This window comes from Geotrypetes seraphini, chromosome 6, assembly GCF_902459505.1.
Source record: "Geotrypetes seraphini chromosome 6, aGeoSer1.1, whole genome shotgun sequence".
In the NCBI taxonomy this organism is placed as follows: domain Eukaryota; kingdom Metazoa; phylum Chordata; class Amphibia; order Gymnophiona; family Dermophiidae; genus Geotrypetes; species Geotrypetes seraphini.
The window spans coordinates 55,300,997-55,316,102 of NC_047089.1; the positions used below are offsets into that span (position 1 = coordinate 55,300,997).

At 39.9% G+C, this 15,106-nt stretch overlaps 1 protein-coding gene across 1 annotated transcript in view; it reads left to right on the plus strand.

Moving 5' to 3' along the window:
* SERTM1 (serine rich and transmembrane domain containing 1) overlaps window positions 1–15,106 on the plus strand; it is an 82,096-nt gene that overhangs the window by 42,417 nt on the left and 24,573 nt on the right. The window contains exon 2 of the mRNA XM_033947762.1: window positions 12,926–13,038. The gene's annotated coding sequence lies outside the window, so the exon portion shown is untranslated. The remainder of the gene's footprint in view (window positions 1–12,925; window positions 13,039–15,106) is intronic.

Here is a 15,106-nt window from a genome sequence, read left to right on the forward strand (position 1 = left end):
AAATGTTTTTTAAAAACATCTATTTTGTGCTATGAAATATGGTACTTAGGCCCTCTTTTACAAAGGTGTGTTAAGCGTTTTAGCACGCGTTTATCGCGCACTAAGTCAACACGTGCGCTAACCGCCAAAGCGTCCATAGGATAACATGCACGCGTTAGCGTTTAACGTGTGATTAGCACGTGCTAATATTTACCGCGCACTAAAAAGCATAGTACACCTTAGTAAAAGAAGGGGCTTAATGCGATGTAATAACTGAAAAGTGGATAGGAAGATGTGCACTCTGTACCATGTGCCTGAATTTTATGTGAAGCTGTACTGGTTGAAGATTGTTTGTAGAATACGATATAAACTGCTGTTGCTAACGTACCTTTGTCTTCATGGAAAGGCTCTGAGATATTTGGTCAACTTTATTTCTGAGTATGTACCATCATGTAGTTTACGCTCTGCTCAAGCTGGAGAGTTATATGTCCCTACTATACAGCAGGCAAGGTTGAAAGTCACAAGAATGGGAGCTTTTTCTTGTGCTGGTCCAGAAGCGTGGAATGCTATTCCATTGTATATTGGAAAGCAAAAAGATGTGATTGTTTTTAAGTTGCTTTTGAAGAGACATCTTTTATGCGAAATGAAGCATGGGTGCTGAGCATTTTTACTGGGTAATTTGTATGATATGTGATGAAATTTATATATCTGTGTATTATGGCTGTTTGTAATGCTTATTGTGAATGTGGTATTGTAACCCACCTTGTTAAAGGGGGGGCTATAATTAAATAAACCATAAATCAAACCATGAAGTAGAGAATGACACGGGGACAAATTTTTTCTCGTCCCCGCGAGTTATGACGCTGTCCATGTCCCTGCCCCATTCCTGTAAGTTCTGCCTTTACCGCACAAGCCTTGAACGCTTATGATTTTAAAATGTTTGAGGCTTGTGCAGATGAGGATGGAGCTTGCAGGAATGGGGAAGGGACAGGAAAAGAACGCGCCGGGATGAGACGGGAAATGAGTTCCCGCGGGGACGTGGAAAAATTTGTCCCCATGTCATTCTCTACCATGAAGTATGTCATTTGGTGATAAGTTTGAATGTTATGGGCAAGTTGTTTTGTTAATTTTTGTGCATCTACTTTCATTTGTTTTATTATGTATGTCCATTTTGTAACCCGCCTTGGATAAAGGCAGGCTAGAAATGATAATAAACTAAACTAATTAACGTTATTTTGTAACTCAACAACTATATTGCTCTAAAATATAATCCACTTGTTAACTTTTAAGTTTCAAGTTTAATAAAAATTTGTATACTGCCTATCAGTCTTCTAAGCGGTGTGTACATAATAAAATAGGGTAACATACATTAAAACATACAGGACCTACTGGAACGATAGGATTAAGGTAAAGAATTACATTATAAAATATGAAAGAGAGCCATTTAGGGGAAATACAAAAGGAAGGGAGATCCCATCTGATAAACAAAGCAGAAATGAAGATGTTTCATAAGGTAAGTGCATTAGAGATTAAATGCATCTATAAAAAGAAACTTTTTTAGTTTTCCTTTGATCTAGCACCGGTTCATCCCGTAGTTCCGGGAGCAATGAGTTCCAAAGCAATGGGGCTGTGATGGAGAAATTTGTTGTTCGTGTAGCGCTAATAATATGGAGAGATGGAATCATTAAAAAATTTTGTGATTGTGATCTCAGTGTTCTAACTGAGGTGTAGGGAATTAGAAAATTGTAAAACTAAATTTCTGAAAATGACTGTCACTTATGCAGGTAAACTTGTGAGTCGTTATTACACAAGAACAGCTTAACAGGTATTCAGCAGCTGCACTGACAGGAAGAATGTTCAGGATGATTTAAAAAAAAAAAGTTCCTTCAAATCAGGCCAGGCTGCAATAATACTGATGTCTTCTGACCATGTCTGCAGGTATTGATCAAGAGAATCTCTGAGCAAAACCCTTGTCTTCCTTATAGCAAAGAATACTTTATCTTTCATCCTGTGTGAAACTTGGGATGCAGAATTGCTCCTGTAAATTGCTTCAGAGTCATCAAATAGATCGGAGAGGTTTTGATTGATTACATGTATGAGGACAGTCACAAAAGGTTTACTAGTTGTTGTTGATGCTTTGTTGTCAATGAGAGTCTCATGGAGCCTGGTAATGGTTGGCAGAAAGTAGGTCATGAATATTTCCTTTTCTGACTGGAGGATACTCAAAGACTAAGCAACAGGTCTCATTTCAGAAACATAAATCAATCAAAAAAGTCAACTCACCTGCAGTCTGCCTTGGGACTTCCATTTTCATTTCAAACAGCTCACAGTGCTGGCATAGCTATGTGAGTAAGTAACTAGTTACTTTTGCTTTGTTACTATCTAACACTGGTTTTTATGATTTCTCTGATGAATATGCATGGGAGAGATTTTTCTGCCTACTACTTCCATTCTATGCAAATCTCTCTCATGCAGATTCATTATGAATATCCTGAAATCCTGACCGGATGGGAGTGAATAACATTGACAGTGTCAACATTAGTCTATGGAGTCATAATTAAAACCAGCTGATCTGGCATAAGAACATAAGCAATGCCTCTGCTGGGTCAGACTTGAGGTCCATCGTGCCCAGCAGCCCGCTTACGATGTGGCCCCACAGGTCCAGGACCTGTGCAGTGATCCTCTATTTATACCATTCTATCCCCCTTTCCAGCAGGAAATTGTCCAATCCTATCTTAAACCCCAATACCGTACTCTGCCCTATTACGTCCTCTGGAAGCGCATTCCAGGTGTCCACCACACGCTGGGTATAGAAGAATTTCCTAGCATTTGTTTTGAATCTGTCCCCTTTCAGTTTTTCTGAATGCCCTCTTGTTCTTATATTTTTTTGAAAGTTTGAAGAATCTGTCCCTCTCTACTCTCTCTATGCCCCTCATGATCTTATAAGTCTCTATCATATCCCCTCTAAGTCTCCTCTTCTCCAGGGAAAAGAGACCCAGTTTCTCCAATCTCTCAGCATATGAAAGGTTTTCCATCCCTTTTATCAGACGTGTCGTTCTCCTCTGAACCCTCTTATTTAAGGTAGATATGATGTCTGGAGGGTCTAGATTTTTTTTTTCTATTTCTTTGATTGGAATGTCAGGTTTGGGAATTTAAATCTGCTATCTTTAAATTTTCTACAGAATAGGAAGAAATGCATCTCTTTGTATTTTTCTTTTGAACTGCATGCAATTTAACTGTTTTTAAGTTTTTATATATTTCTACTTTTAGTATGTGGTAACTTATTCTGAACTTATTGAGGGTCTATGTTGTGTTCTGCTTGTGTGACTTGAGGACACTGTTAGCAGATTTCAGCAGTTGGAACCCAAGCACAGTACCGGGTAAAGCTTTGGATTCTTGCCCAGAAATAGCTAAGAAGAAAAAATTTAAATAATTTAAAAAAAAAATTAAATTGAATCAGGTTGGGCAGACTGGATGGACCATTCGGGTCTTTATCTGCCATCATCTACTATGTTACTATGTTTCTGTACAGGCCATATTAGGGAGGTACAACCAAGGCAATCTCTCTGGGGTACCATGCCATAGGAGGCCCCAACACTGCCCATAACTAAAGAGGACACAGGCTGCCAATGGGTTGTGAGGTCCTCCTCTCAAATTTCTGCTGTGGGCCCCTGCATCTCTAACACTGACCCTGATTCTGTGTAAAGATATGTAGTAATCCAATTTGCTCTGTTTTTCTTTTCTTTTTTTTAATTAATCTTTATTGATTTTCAAACTTTGACAGTGCCATACATAGAAGACACTTTTAAATACACAATTAAAACATAAAAACAATCATTTCCCCCCTCCCCATAACATTATATTAATTAATCTTTATTCATTTTTAAAGCTCCCAGTAAGTGTAACATATAATACAATCATTTATACTTAAATCACACTTAATATATCATCAAATTCTAAACTATATCAAATAATCCCTCTCCCTTGTATCCTATAGTTATTCATAACTAAGAGAAATCATAAAATATTCCCATCCCCCACCCCATCCTGGACGTATATGAACCAAAGGGAAAAAAAAAAAATGTTTAATCTATACAATACTTTCAATCTTTGCAATATTTTGTTAATGGCTCCCAAATAACCTGAAATTTTTGCTCAGTTTTTCTAATAGTTGTATTGATATTCTAGGGCTTACGGTACTATTTTCAGTGCTAGCTTTTCCTAGGTAAGGATCTCGAGTGAGTTTCACAAATTAGTGCTGTTATGAAAGGGTAGATTTTGTTCAATAGATCCTGCATCTGTCTGGTATTTCTGTGTTTTTCTGTCTTAAAATGGAGCTCTTATCTTTTAATTTATGTATGTAAACGTCTCTGTTATGTCCTCAGGAGGAGAGGTATATCAGATCAATAAATCATATATGAGGGGCCGCTGAAAAGTTCTCAGCCCAACAAACAAAGTTGGGACAGTCTCCATCAAGGGCTATATGCTTAGTGTAATGATTTTCCACTTTTTTCATTCTGTATTTTTCTGATGGAATGAAAAAAAGGAAAAATCACTTAAAGGAGACTGTTGAGAACTTTTCAGCAGCCCCTCATACCATACTGCACACCCTAAGAACTTTACATTAGCCTGAGCTCTAGCAGAGCTTGTCTGTCTAAAAACTGTGCAGTGACATCTATTTATGTACCTTTTTATAGCCTGCCTGTTGACGGAAAAGCATCCAAGTGCCAGTTTATGCCATTTTTATGGATTTCTTTGTGTTTTGAAAATGTGCCTCAATGACAATTGAGATAGTTAAGCTCTGGTACTCATTGCCAGAGGATGTGGTAACAGTGGTTAGCATACCTGGGTTTTAAAAAGGTTTAGATATGTTCCTGGAGGAAAAGTCCATAGTCTACTACTGAGACAGACATGGGGGAAGCCACTTCTTGCCCAGGGATCAGTAGCATGGAATGTTATTACTATCTGGGTTTCTGCCAGGTACTTGTGGCCTGGATTGTCTCCTGTTGGAAACAGAATACAGGGCTAGGTGGACCACTTGTCTGACCCAGTATGGCTATTTTTATGTTCTTATGATAGGGAAAGGAAAAAAGGGGGGAGTGACAGGATAGGGAAGAAAGTACACGGAGAAGGGAGAAGTAAGGAGGAGGTACACCGTCAAAAGCATGGAGGACAGTAGCACGCTGACAATCCTGCACTGACATTTACATGGAGGACAAAAGCGCGCCACCGCTTTGAGGCCTTCCATTTTACGCTGTGAGGGGAGTGTGGAGGGAATCCCCTGCTTGTGCTCCCATTGAGGAGAGGTTTGGGAGGGAACCCCCACAGTACTCTGAAAACTCCCGTTCTTTTCACTGTTCAGGAGTTTTCAGTGTAGTGGGGTGGGTTTCACACCCCTAAAGGGACGCGAGGACTTCTAAGTATAGTGAGGGCTTCCCCCCACACCCTCCTTAGAGTGCAAAAGGGAAGGCCTCAAAGTGGCGGAAGTGGTGGCACACATTTGTCCTGTGCGCAGATGTCAGCATGGGATTGTCAGCGTGCCATTGTCCTCCGCACTTTTGACGTGTCACCATACCAGAAAGTGTTGGAAGGTGAAACAGATTGAGTGCCAGGAAGGATGGAGGAATGTGCGTTGGAGAAGGCAGGAAAAGGAGAGAATTAATTTGTGTCCTGAGGAGTGAAAGGTGAAGGATTGGAGAGAGATAAGAGGGGAGGGTATGAGGAGATGGAGGGAAGAGATGAAAAAAAAGCAAGAGCAGAGGGAAATGAGAAAGAGGAAGAGGAGAGGACAGGAAAGGAAGAAGAACTGAGAGAAGGGTTGGAAGGGGCAGAAATGGAGAGAGGAAGAGGGAATGTATGGAGAAGGGTATGAGGGAGAGGTGAATTATATAAAAGTGGGGAGAAAGAATATATGGGGAGGAGAGACAAGAATGAAAAGAGTGTAAGTAGGATAAAGGAAAATACAAGAAAAAAGTAAAAACAGAAGAAATTGAACCTATAGTATAAACAATAGAAAGATGACAACAGGATGGAAAATCTAGGAGGAAATGCAGAGAATAAAATGGGTAACAGAAAAATCTTAGAAATCAGAGGGAAGGAAAAAAAAAATAAAGGAAAGATAAACTAAAAAGAAAAGGCTGTGGAAATAATAAATCTAAATATAAAATTAGAACATAAAGAAATACAAAGGTTTGAAAATATTTTATTATGGCAAACTGCTGCAGTTGCAACTGAACAGGTAGAAAGCTTGAGACTACGAAGCTGCAGGTCTGGGAGGAGGAGGTGAGGGTAAAGAGAGGATAGATAGATACAGTAGATAGATATGCTGGCGATAAGTTGGTTGGTTGGGCTGAGAACTTTCCAGCACCCCCTCGTATCAAAGTCCAAAAAACAAAAGATGGGCTAAAAATTAGTTAAAACAAGAAAATTAATGCATGCTAATACAATCATATATCTACGCTGCCAAAAAGATAAGTTTTCAATCTCATCCTACAAGATATAACATAAATTTTTTTTTTTTTTTTTTAATTTGTATTGATTTCTTTTAGGTCTTTTTTTTTTTTTTAATCTTTTAAATTAAACATTCTAAGAAATTTTATAGCAAAAAATTCCACCATCCTAGTAAGAAACAAAATTGTGCTACCTTTCACCTTTTTTTTTTTGACAGTGCTCACATGTGAAGTGAGGCCCAAGGTTTGCTTTGATCCCCAATAGGCATACCAAAACATGTAGGCATTGCACATCTTATGTCTTGATAAAATGGCCGCACACATAGCAAAATGCATCTGCTGGATGTTTGCGCCTTAGTAAAAGGGCCCCTAAATTTATTCAGCTTGGAATCAATCTGGAACACTCTGCAAAAAAGATAAATTTCAAAATATCAATGTTCTGGTCACAAAAGCAAAGTTTGAGGGGAATGATAGCCATTTTCTATACTTTTGTAGCATAGGCAATTAAGAAAGAGCATTGATTATCCAGGAACAAACCTCCCCCAATTGTTATATACTGTAATCAAGTAATCAAAGTGCTCTCAGATCTCCTTCAGAAACCACCAATGTAAGCACCAGGTCAAAAACAAAGAGGTCCTTTTATTAAGGCGTGGTAACCGATTCTAAATCAATTAGCGCGTTAGTGCACCTTAATAAAAGGACCCGAAAGTGAGTTGGCAATATGACACAGAGACAGTTTGTTCTCTATCTCCATCCTACCCCATCTCTACAAACTCAAACTTTATTGCACTAGTTCTATAGTTTTCAATAAAAGACAATTACTTTTTGTACAAATGAGATGTACTTTTGCAGAGACAGAGTGGAAATGGAATTTGAGTTTGCAGGGATGGGAATAGGGACAAACTTTCTAATCTAATAAAGTGTTTATATTATGGGAATATATTGTAAAGCTAGCACAGATTTCATAAAAAAGAAACTGGGAATTCCTGAGAAAATATAAATGTACCATTGTCCCCATGTCATTCTCTAGTCAGAATTTGGTGTGTAATGCTAACACTTATATTTTTTTTGCCCTTGATGTGCAAAGCTTTGCAGAATACATCATAAAAATGTGAGTCTGCCACCCATGCCATGCCCCTAAGATGCCTCTTTTCTAATCTAATCTAATCAGAATTTTTGAATCACATTTATCCAGTACAGGTTCAAGGCAAGAGGCCCATGCAGGGATATGGGGAAGGTTACATTTGTTGCAAGAAGCTGCCCAGACAGTTGCTTTGGGGGCCAGACAGGCCGAGGGAAGAGGGGATCCAATATCATAGAGGAATGTTGTATACAGTTGTAGGAAGGGTTAACCATTGGATTAAGGAACCTGCAAATGGGCAAGAGGGCAAGGATAGTTGCCAGTGCCAGGATTGGAGGGTAGGCAGAGTTACTGGGAAGTGAGAAAGTAATCAAACAAGTATAGTTCAGTTCCATTCTTATGGGCGTTGGAAGGATGTTCCAGGTTCTGGTGGCAGCGTACACGGAGATGACCACACATCCATGTAGAAATCATATGTAAGGCTTCTAAAATTACCACTTTTATTTCTATTATTTGTTGTTTTTTTTCCCCTTTTGTAACAAATTTCCTCTCCACCCACATTTCCCTCCCCTCCCCACCCCCTCCCCTCCTGCTCACAGTGAAAACAGCTGCCTATAGAAGGTTATTATGGATGTCTTGAAAAGGTAGTATTGTATTTAGCATTGTGGCTTTTGCACTTTTAATTGCTTTAAGCTTCAAAAAAAAAAATCTTAGTTTGTTTGCCAGGTTTGGAAACTAGCACCCTGCCTGTAATCACTCAAGTAAATTAGCACCTATACGTGCCAGAAAGAATTGGCTAAAGAAACCCCTGTGGTGATGAGTAGGATTTGTAGAGACAGCACAGCAATTTGTATTTATCTAATGACTACTTTTCTCTTTTGTAGGCATGTCTGCATTTTGTTTCACCTTTTCCCTACAGTCTCTCTTCTTGAAGAAAACTGCCATGGCTAAAATCAGTAGTTATGATGCCACTTAGAATGTTGTTATGCGGAGATGACCACTTACAGTCGTGTGAAAAAATTAGGCCACCCCATGAAATATTCAGTTCTTTCTTAAGAAATATTCACATGGGCAGACTAGATGGGCCTTTTGGCCTTTATCTGCCATCATGTTTCTATGATGTCAAATTTTTTTTTTTTTTAATCTCTGGAAAAGAAAGTGATGTAATTGCAGGTAAACAACAAAAGTTTTCCTTGACTTACTCATGAAACAAAAGATATCCACAAAAATGTGTATTTTGAGGAATAAATTAGGACACCCCCACATATCCTTCCACTTAAAGTGTAGCACATCAGGTGCACATGATTAAAACATCAGGTGCACATGATAAGAACATCGTTACTGAGCATTTTGAAGGAGGTTTACCCTATTTAAACCTCAGACATTTAGTATGGTGTGCTCATGACTGCTGCGGTGAGAATGAACACCATGGTGAGATCAAAAGAGCTGTCTGAGGCTTTCAGAAAGAAGATTGTACACTTCTCCCTCTGAATCCACGGTTTCGGTTATTCATGATTTTTAAACAAAAAAAAATTTAATTTTTTGAGCTATTTTAAGCCCTGTAAGCCCCCCCCCCCCCTTAAATCTTACCTGGTAGTCTAGCAGGTTTTCGGGGCAAGAGCGATCTTCCCACGCTCCTACCACATGCAAATCGCTCATAGGAAATGGCTGCCTTGAGCTCCGGTAATCTCTCAAGGCAGCTATTTCCTATGAGCGATCTGCATGGGGCAAGAGTGTGGGAAGATCGCTCCTGCCCTGAAAACCCGCTAGACCACCAAGTAGGGCTTAAGGGGGGCTTACAGGGCTTAAAATAGCCGGGGGGAAGCGGGGGTTAGGGGCAGAACTGGCCCAAATATTATTTGCAGTTTTTTAATATTCTGCATTCTAACCCCCGTGGATACGGAGGGAGAAGTGTAGTAGCTTATAAGTTTGGTGAGTGATTTAAAAAGATCTCGAAGGATTTGACATTAGCCATTCCATGGTCCAGAAAATAGTGTACAATTGGAGGACTTTCCAAACAACTGCCAACATGCCCAGTCTGGCCGTCCAAGCAAGTTGACCCCCAAAGCAGACTGCAAGAAGCTAAAAGAAGTCTCCAAAAACCCTAAAATGTCATCATGGGACTTACAGCAGGCTCTTGCTACTGTTGATGTGAAAGTGCATGTTTCTACAATCAGAAAAAAAACTGCACAAATTTAACTTGCATGGGAGGTGTGCAAAGAGGAAAACTTTGCTCTCTAAGAGAAACATCAAGGCCAGACAGAGAGAAAATAGACAAACACCAGGACTTCTGGAATAGTGTTCTATGGACAGATGAGTCTAAAATTGAATTATTTGGACACCAGAAAAGAGGACATGTTTGGCGTACACCAAATACAGCATTCCAGGAAAAGAACCTCATACCAGCTGTGAAGTATGGAGGTGGAAGTGTCATGGGTTGGGGATGCTTTACTGCAGCAGGACCTGGCCAGCTCACCATCATAGAATCTACCATGTATTCTACTTTGTATCAGAGGGTGCTTGAGGAACATGTGAGACCATCTGTAAGAAAATTAAAGCTGAAGCGGAACTGGACCCTGCAACATGACAATGATCCAAAACATACCAGTAAAGGATTGGCTGAAAATGAAGAAATGGAGAATCCTGGAGTGCTGAGTCAAAGCCCTGATCTTAATCCCATTGAGAGGCTGTGGGGTGATTTGAAACGGGCTGTACATGCAAGAAACCCCTCAAACATCTCACAGCTGAAAGAATTGAGGAGTAGGCCAAACTTTCCTCAGATCAATGTCAGAGACTAGTAGATGGCTACAAGAAGCGTCTCACTACAGTTATTTCAGCCAAAGGGGGTAACACTACAGTAGATATTAGGGTGTAGGGTGTCCTAATTTATTTCTCAGTTAGAATTAGAATACACATTTATGTGGATATGTTTTGTTTCATGAGTAAATCAAGGAAACATTTTGTTGTTTACCTGCAATTACATCACTTTTTTTCCCCAGAGATAAATAAAAAAAAGATTTGACATTGATATGTGAACATTTCGTAAGACAGAACTGACTATTTCATGGGATGTCCTAATTTTTTCACATGACTGTAACATGTTCCACTGTAACCAGTAGTAAACCTCCCAGTTTTGCCCTAACCCACCCTCCATATCACCATATTTAGGTACAACAATTGCAATAAATATGAATTCAGCCTTGAGAAAAAAAGGGATACTGCTTTAATCATGACTTCTTCAACAACCTAAGATACGGCTTTGTTTATTTGCCAAGTATTATAATGCATTTTTAGGTAGCCTAAAGCACGGAAGATTAACATAAAACCCTAACATCAATAAATATCAAAACAAAATGAAGAGTAATAAAACATGGCACATAAAATATAAGAACCTTATAAAAAGAATAAGTGAAAGCACAGTAACAAGCGTAAACCTATCTACTAAGCCAAAATAATTAAAAGCTGTTGGAACAAAATGCAGACTCAAATTATAATCCTCTTAAAAAACCAAACCCAAACTATTATTGTAAGAGCTAAAAGGAACAATCAAATAAAATCTCATACAATAAATAAGTATTGTAACTTAAGCAAAACTAAGCAGGACGATTTATTAATCCCTTTAAAAGCCTGTAAAAATAAACCTGTCTTCATTAGCTTTCTATAAATGATAAAAGATCCTTTACAGCTCTTTTTTTTCCGTAGGACTCAAGAACCACATAATTAGTCAAGGTCTTAGCTATCTTTTCCATAAAGAGGAGAAAAGGAAATCTTGCCTATCTCTGTGGGGCCAGGTAGTTGAAGACACCAGGTTCCATAGAGGAAGTTTTCTGGAGAATTCTATAAATGATGCCTAAAGTTAGGTGCTAATTCTGTGCCTAGATTTCAGCTCTGACACAGGATGAAATGGCAGATCAGCACAGAAATACTCTTACTTGCACAGTTACGGAACAACACCTTAGTGTATCTGATTTTTATTTACCGGTATTTGTTATTTTTTTTTTTTCAGGTACTCAAGCCAGTGGCGTAGTAAGGGGGATGACAACTGCCCTGGGCACCAAGTCTGTGGGGGCGCTGGCACCTCTCTGCTATGCCACACCATGCCACATTCACACCATCCCTCTCCCCACCCCCTCCCCCCATGTCATCCCTCGTCCCAGCCTGGTTCCCCTCTGAATCACTTCCGGGTCATGGGGCCAGGAAGTGACATCAGAGGGAAATCCAGCGCTGGAGCAAGGGGTATGCTGCAGAAGCCACATGCGCTGGTGAAAATTAAGAGGTACTGAGGAGGGAAAGTGCAAGTGTGGAATGGGGAGTGGGAAGGAGCGGGGGGCAGTAGAAAGGAGGGTGCAGGGGGCGCCACCACCCTGGGCACCTCCTACCTTTACTACATCACTGACTCAAGCATTTTTACCTATCTGTCCTGGTGGGCTCACACTCTATCTAATTCACCTGGTGCAATGGGGGATTAAGTGATTTGCCCAGAGTCACAAGGAACAGTGTGGAATTTGAACCCACAACCTCAGGGTGCTGAGGCTGTAGCTCTAACCACTGCACCACAAACAAATATGCAGTTGGATATTTGTGTACAGCTGTAAAGGGAGCTTTCCCATTGGAGGAGCAGGTTTCTGGAAAATTATAGAATACAATAGATGGGCACCCAATTTGCACACCAAGGTGTAAGTCCTCGCACCCAAAGTTGAGCATGGAATTTGGTGACTAGTGGTATTCTATGAAGAGCACGCCTCTCAGAGTGTCCTTTATGGAATACCGCTTGGTGCTAGTTTTTTTTCAGTGCCCATATTTGGGAGCAATTTACCCACATTGGACAAATCTAAACTGGGCAATCTAGAGGGCCATTTTGATCAATATCTGAATTCAAGTACTATGTTACTAGTAGATAATGTTATTCATTTTAAAGACTATAGGAAACGATGCGCTACCTTTGACTCCTAGGGTATCAATAGCATCTTTATCTTTTGGGCAAACAGCTTTATGAAATGCTTGAATCCAGCTCAATATTTTTATATGTATAAATGCACACCAAGACACACAGACACACACAATAGGTGTATATTTAGAGATAACTACATATTATTGAAAAGTGTATAAATCAAATCATTTTATCATTTTAAAATAGAAGTGTGCATGGGAACGTAATTTAGTTCCCATTATCAACTCATCCTCATCAATCCTTTTCCCTATCCCTATCATATTGGTACCATCTCCTCACCATCCTTATGGTTTTCTGTCCCAACCCTTACCCAACCTCCATTTAAAAGATCTTGTCTTTTTGAATGTTGGAGTTTGTGAAATGGCCCTAATTGCTATAGGTTTCAGCTGATTTCATGTAAAAATGATGACTACAGATGAACAGAAGTTATGCATATTAAGCTGATGTTTCTAATTACCCCAACAGGTTGAAGGTTCTTCAGTTGCCTTCTGACTGGCTCTCCTGAATTGTCCAGGACATAAGCAGAACTCCTGTGCATCTCATTTTTCAAGAAGGCATTGGAGATGTGTGGCTTGAAGGTATTTGTGGAAATTTTGATTTAGTTGTGGTAGATTTGGGGGAGGATTAGACAGGAAGTAGTTATATGAAATTTCCAGTGTCAATATTTAAATATATATATAGCTTGGAGCAGATTTTTTTTTATTAACTGTATATATCAATGTTTTTTTAAATAGTTCAAAATTCATGATTTACTGTTCCAGGGGCATATCTAAAGCCATCCTTTCCCCATGTCAAACCTTGGAATAACTCTTCGGATCACTAAATTTGCAACTTTTATGGTATAAACAGGGGAAAGCGGTTTCTCCTCTTCAGATCAATGTTGGTCCTGTAATAAGTCAAATATAAACCTTATTTATCTAATATATGAATGCAAGTTACTCCAGCCTTTTTGGAATGATAACTGGAAAACAATACAAAGAAAATTCTAATTTTTCAGAACCTGTTAACCTTAAAATTATGGAAATCCATATACTGTAGTTACATTCTAAGTTATCTTTATTGGACCAAGTTTTGTTTGACTTTCTAATAACTGTAGCTTTGAAACTTATTATCTATAACTGGAAAGACAATTCTCATCTTTCAGTTCATACCTGATGGAACAGAGTAATTCTATTTCAGAAATATGAAACTATCTCCTACTGTTTTCATTATCCATACTAGTCATCTACAACACATAAGTGAACCTCTTTGGAATCTTAGGGCTCCTTTTACAAAACTGCGGTAGAGCTGGCAAGGTAAATGCTCCGGCACTCTTAGGAATTCTATGAGAATTAGAGCATTTACCTTGCCAGCCCGCGGTAGGAACATTTACCGCAGCTTTGTCAAAGCCAGCGTTATTTATCCAAATTTTATAATACATAAACCCGATATTTTTTCTTATATAACTTATGCTTTAAAGTCTACATCACAGCTCAGCTGATTTAATATAGCTTTATTTAACTCATGATTATTGTCCATGATTTTATTATTCACAAATTTACTGTTTTGTTCTGTTTGTTCTGTTCTGATTATTTATTTCTTATACTCTTAAGATAACTTCAATAAAAATATTGGTTAAAAAAAAAATATATATATATAAGCATAGGCTTGAAACATCTATGTCCCAAAAGGTAGTAGCTACTGAATTTAAGGCCCTCTTTTACTAAGGTGCGCTAATCGATTTAGCACGCACTAAACGCTAATGTGTGCATGTTAGTCTATGGACGCGTTAGCGTTTATTGTGCACTAATTGAATTCATGCGTGCTAATTGCACGCATGAATTAGTAAAAGAGGGGGTAAGTGGCTTGAACCTGTAGAATTTTGTAGATCATTTCTATGGAGCAGCTGCTGCATCTTTTAGCCATTTTGAAGTGGAGTCGGCATGGGCAGGAGCAAGTGGGAATCCCTTCTGCCAAGACCATACTCTCTTATGCGGGCCTTGGCAGAATATCAGCTGGGACCCTCATGGGCTCTGGTGGCCAGTCCCGCTTAAATTAACCCCTGATATTCAGTGCTGGTGCCTAGACATGTCCCAGCACTGAATGTCTAGGTCTAATTCTACCCGTAGCTGTCACCGTTGAAAAAAACGCAGCCCATCACGGGCTGAATATTGGTTTCAATGTGTTTAATTTTTGATTACCATATTTTCACTCATATACCGTGCACCCGTGTAAAACGCGCACACGGGTATAGCGCGCGGGAAACTGTAATTTATGTAAAGAAATTTTTATATACCGCGCACACCCGTATACCGCGCATGCCGCCCCAATTCTCTCGTCGCCGCCCGACTCTCCTTTCGCCCGCCCCGACTCTCCTCTGGCCACCCCGACTCTCCTTTCGCCCGCCCCGACTCTCCTCTGGCCGCCCCGACTCTCCTCTGGCCCGCCCCGACTCTCCTCTCCCCCTTGAAGTCCTGTCCCCACCCTGAAAGCCTGATGTCCCCCTGATGTCCGATTCACCCTGCAGGACCGCTCGCACCCCCCCCTGATGTACGATTCACCCCCCCCTGCAGGACCGCTCGCACACCCACCCCGAAGGACCGCTCGCACCCCCATAGCCTCCCCACCCACCCCCATCATGGAGAAGCTCCTACCGTTCTCCTGCTG